We start from the raw sequence: 5,958 nt of genomic DNA, 5'->3' as shown, positions 1-5,958 counted from the left end.
GTGTGTTCGTTCCACCAAATACGTGACTGCCCCGTAGATCAGTGAGAAATCCCCTTGTTCGAATGGTAACAGTGGGATTTATGCTCGTGGTATTAGTACAGCGGGTATGTGGTTGGGCTGTCCTCGGTATCTCCTTGCTCTGGCTGCTAATGCTTCTCGTTGCTTCACTCCTAGCGCAGACGAACGTTCCACCTGGCTTCACCCTAATGCTTGACGTCCGCGACGCTGCGCTCCCCAATAAGCTCCGCGCTGCGACGGTAACGTGGCTGCCGGTGATGTCCGATGGCGTCGCTGCCGATGTCCTCTGCGCTGTCTCCTGACTTGCCGCTGGGCTGGGAGATTCCTGATGTCTCAATGCCAAACGTCTCCACGTGGCGATCTTTCTCCTTGTGTGCTCCCCACGGCGCTGCTTCCGACGACTTGCTTGGTTGTGGCTCCTTCGTAGATTACTTGCTTGTCTGACTGTTCACTTGGTACTTTAACTGATCTTGAAGATTTGACTCCTCGTGATCGACTGATCCAGCTGCCAGCGCTCTGCGGCCTTATATAGGGCCTCCGGAAACCTTTATTTTCCTTTTGCGAGTCCAAAGTCCGGTGGAGTTTTCTTGCCTTGCCCGCGAAGTCTCCATTCTCTCTCGATCTCTATCCTTGGTCTCCAAACTCTCTCGTTCTCCTTCCAAGTCTCCAAACTCTCCTCGCCGCGCCGTTACTACGCGAATTCGCCGCGTATCTGGTAAGCGGCCGGCCATCTGCTGCTGCTTCTGTTTGTGGGAGTTATTCAACTCCTCACAACGTGTATTTATGAACTCTGTATAGTATAAAAAGAGGACCTGCACGCGTTCAAATTCACAGTCTAAGCTTTTACTTCACATCGAACGTCATCTAGAGGACAAGAATTTTTGATCATTCAAAACAAAAAAAAATATAACTGCTCATAACAGCTCAAAACAGCTTGTGACCAGCTTATACCAACTAGTAAACAACTAGATAACAGCTACTAAACAGATAATAATTATCTAATAACAGACATTAACCAGCTAAAACGAGTAGTAAGCAACTTCGAAACAAGTACTGAACAACGTGGAACACCTGTACCAAGTCCAAAAGCCTCAACAACCATCATGAATCAGGACAACTAGATGAACATTGTAATTAAAGAGTTCAATAAATTTAATAAAAAGACACTGTTATCGAAGACAAATCCTGAAAATGTAAGTAAATGTAAAACAACAAAGGTTGGAGAATCTATTGCTCTCGAGTTGGAGGAGCACATTCTGTACATGCCGGAAAGGTACATCTCTCTTCAAGATGATATCATCAATGAAATCGTTGATAGAAAATTTAAAATTTATAAAAGTAATGACAGTTTGTATTTAGAAATAAATCATTAAAAAGAGTGAGATTTTAAAAAAGTAACAATAAATACACTTTTTTAAATATAATGAAGAAAATGTATCGAATCATTTTTTATTCGGATATGGTATATAAATATATCAGATTATGGCGTTCCCTAAACAGTATTTGATAAGTAACTAATGAGTGACTACATGAATTTCGGAAATTTTAAATCTTTCACCTATAAAGTTTGTAAAATATACTACAATGAATATTTTGTCACAGTTAACCAAAGCTAGATTTGCTTTGAAGCGAAAATTCGATGATCTCAAACAAGTCAAAACGAAACAAGTCATACGAATTTACAATTGGAGGAAACTTTTAAATTTATTACTGAACCCTTACATGAACTTGTTAAGGAAAATAAAATACAAAAGATTTCTAATGTAAAAGATAATATAAAAGCAAGTTAAGAAATACGATGATGATGAGAGAGAGCTTGACGATTTCTACTTTACATCTAATGAGAAAGATCTGCAGTCTAATCGAAACATAACTCCACCAAGGTCTTTCGATGATTATTGATTCCTAAAATCAATACTTTTCTCAGACGAATATAGAGGAAGATATAGAAGATGAGAAAAATGAGACGGAAAAAGTGAAAAAAACGTATCAAAAACGGATCTAAGTCTTTAGACAACAATGATGTAGTAACGAAACAATATACTGATGAGATCCTCGGAAAGTTGGGAGAAGATTTAAGAAAAATTATAACTCAAAATGTTAATTGTCGACTCACAAAAATTTCAAGCTTAGAAAATAACATTGAATTGAATAATAAGAGGGCAGACTGCGCTGACCAAATTTTTGCCAAAATTCTGGAAAAGATTAAAACCATTGAGGACTATATATTTAAATATGTAACAAGACGATATCATTATCGAAAAAAAACACAATTGAGTTAGAAGATGTCGCTTTTTAGCCTATTAGAAGAATATGATTAAGCGATAAATCGTAATTGAGTCGCACGGACCATCTCAAAAAAACTTTCAACGAAGACGAGTGATTAAAAGGGGTATAAACAATCTGTGGCAAGCAGATTTGGTTGAATTTGGAGCCTTTTCAAAATCTAATGATGGGTACCGATACTTGTTGACTGTTATAGACACATTTTCGAAATATGCTTGAGGTGAGGCATTAAAATCAAAAAATGCAAATGATTTTCCCAAGCCACGGAGAGAATATTTAAATCGGGTCATGGAACACCAAGAAACCTGCAAACTGATGATGGCACTGAATTCTTTAATTTTAAGTTTAATTCAACCTTTAGTACTCTAAAAGCATCAATAGTAGAACGTTTCAATAGAACTCTTAAAGAATTATTGTGGCGTGAGTGTAGTTTCAATGCAAAATATAAGTGGATAGATATGTGTAAACAATTAATTAATAAGTATAATAATAGAGTGCATAGAACAATAAAAATGAGTCCAAGTAAAGTCAATTCTTCCAATGAAAAACAAATATTACAAACATCGTATAATCACCTGAAAATATTTTTTGCAAGTAAATTCCGTAAGGGGGACCACGTTCGTATCAGTAAATATAAACACGATTTCCTCACACATTCCTAGTTGAAAAAGGTTTAAGGCGAAAAGGCAAAAAAAGTTTTAGTTAAGTGGCTCGGGTTTTCAAAGACTAGCTGGATAAAGAAGGAAGACATTTTAGTAGTATAGTATAATAAATGATTTATTTTATTAAATTTTATTTGTACATACATTTTTATTTGTATGTTTATCTTATCTTATATTAAGTTCAATATTAATATTTTTGTACAATGTTTTAAACTAAAATTAAATATAATAAAAACACTTTTTACAAACTCAAAATCATTTTCATTTATGTTTTCCAAAGTCTCGATCATAATAAAACATCTCCAGTTCAACCGATTTATAAAATAGTTCTTTTTCAATATGTTCCTTTTGAAATTTAAGACTATATAATGTAATTCTCCATCGTTCACATAATTATTTTGTATCATCTCACCCAAGCAAAATGAATTTTATTCTAGCCATTCAACATTTTCTAAAATATCTTTTTCAATTAATATTAGATGTTTTATTGATGTCGTACCATGGTCTTCATTACTTAACTCTAAAAATTGTGTTTTATTAACATTACGTTTTCTTTTGTTATCTTTGCCACAAGGAATTTTTTGTTTACTTTAACTGTAGTTATTTTATGTGCTTTTGATCTTAACATTGTTCCATTACCATATAGTGAGGCCCCAGTTAATAAAACGTTTTTATAGTCTTCAATTGTAAGATTTTGTGAACTTACTTCCTTTGCTTTATTATGTGAAGATTCAACTTGATCTATTTTATAACAATAAACCTTTGAGCACAGACCTTCAAATTCTGTCATGAGTTTACCATTAAGCTCACCTTTAAAAAACATAAACTTTTTTTGTTAACTCTTTTAAAGTTATATAGATTCATTCTTTCTTCTGAATAGTCCGATGTATTAAATTTTGCTTCAAGATCATTACGAATATCTTTATATCAGTAATTAATATAATTCATATAAATTAAGAGTGACTGTATGTTGAGTCCCCTTGTATTAGGTTAACAAGGGGTTATTGTAAGAGAGGTTGCCAGGCAAGGACAAACACAAAAGAATAACTTCAAAAAGTTATACTTACTATGATTTTAAAGGTACAAGTGTATGAAAAAAGGCAAATTCGTTACCGGCGGTCTCCTGGTCCTCAACGGTTATAAGCTAGCTCGGCTGTTTGTCCTCGGAATCTGGAGAGATGAGAGTAAGATGTGTGCGCTTGCTACAGCCTGTATAAGCGAGTGCACCAAAGCCCGAATTGGCAGAGGACAGGGCTTTGTTACGGATCGTTTAAGCTGTACCTGCTTGCTTTTCAGTGTTACCACCCGGACCAGTGCGTCCGTCCCTGGGTGTAACTCCATAACACTCCCGAGTAACCATTGGGACGGGGGGAACCGGTTGTCCTTGATGATAAGGTCGTTAAGCTGAAAACTTTCAGCCTCCTGACACCACATCGGCCTCTGCTGAAGATGCGCTAACTGGTCACGACTCCCAGAAATGTCGTGTCATTATCTGATGGATAAGGAACTGCTCTGCACTGCACTCCGATGAGGAAGTGCGCGTCAGCTGCGAGACGGCAAAGCGGCCTTGATTTGAGACACCGTGGACAACTCTTCGGGAAAGTCTCCCATAAGCTGAGCCGTAGTAGTTGGTCGCGTTTTGAAGCAGCGTACGCATAACCCTTCGAACTGCTTGGCTTCCTGTCATGATCCAAAATCGATGTCGCGTGTGTGCCAAAGTCAATTGCGCCCCTCCGTGTAGCGAAGTCGTCCCCTCACTCGCAAGATGCCTTTTTCTAATATCGGGGACAAATTTAATAACTTGATTCGGGAGGGCAATTCCTTACTGCACACAAGTCAGTTACAAACGATTCGCGCTGTACAAAGCGTCTCTCTCTCTGCCAACAGTATTGTTCTTGAAACGCATGATGTAGCCTGTGAGTGGCTGAGTGTTACAATTCTCTCAAAAAACGATTGTACCGGGACTACATGTTGAACGCGCACTTTGGCCACCTTTGACTCTAATGCGGAGTTGTTAATGCCAATTTGTCCAAAATCTGTTAATGGCCATAAGCCTTGATTGCGTACGAGCCACTCTGGCCGTCACGATGGGAGTGAGACCTCGTGTAGCGCAATCCGCTGGATTCCTGGTAGTGCCCACGTGTCTCCACTGAACTGCCAAGGAATGCTCCAAAACGAAGGCGCCTCTATTTGCGTCATAGGTCTTCCATCTATTGACGTCCCCATGCAACCAGTGCAGCACAATTGTAGCATCCGTCTAATAGAAAGCCTGGACAGGAAAGGAACCTAGACACAGCCTTAGCTAGCCAACTTGATGGCTAATACCGCTATACTTAACTCTGTTCGAGGTATAGTTAAGGCCTTCGCGGGAGTAACCTTTGATTTTGCAGCCATCAGGGATGAATAGCATCTTCCGTCCTCATGCTCTACCCTTAGGTACCCATCAGCTGCGTAAGATGTGGAAGATCTGCAAGCATCTGAACTGAGGATATTGACGATTGGGTGTAATGCATCCACCGATCTATGCTTATCTCGCCGATCCTCAGCAAATTATCTCGAAATATCTGCAATATTTGCAGATATCGTCCCAGTCCAGAACCGTCTTCGTGCCATCTGCATGCAAGTTATATGAAACATTATTTAGGGGCTCTTACCCAATTTATAAACAACTTTGAGCCGAGAGCTAATTTCCAAATAACTCTGACAGACCCGAGATAAATCCGTGGTCAGCTATTTCTGCCAAGCAGGCCTCCAAATCATTCCCACCCAGATCAATTTCACGCAGTCCGAATCAAACGGATGCTGTAAACATCCAAACCGATATTGTAAACAAAAGATCCCCAAAGCGAGTCCCGAGTCCGCTAACGTAAACAAAAAGATCCCCAAAGCGGTCCCTAAACTCCTCTAATGTAAACACCAATTTCCGGCCAAGATTGGACTTCGAATTTAATTGGCAAATTGCATCATCCTATTTTCCGACTCTCTTGAGTCA

The sequence above is a fragment of the Drosophila suzukii genome, assembly GCF_043229965.1.
Source record: "Drosophila suzukii chromosome Y unlocalized genomic scaffold, CBGP_Dsuzu_IsoJpt1.0 scf_Y1, whole genome shotgun sequence".
NCBI lineage: Eukaryota > Metazoa > Arthropoda > Insecta > Diptera > Drosophilidae > Drosophila > Drosophila suzukii.
The sequence above is the reverse complement of the archived record's forward strand: the minus strand, read 5'-3'. Positions refer to the sequence as shown.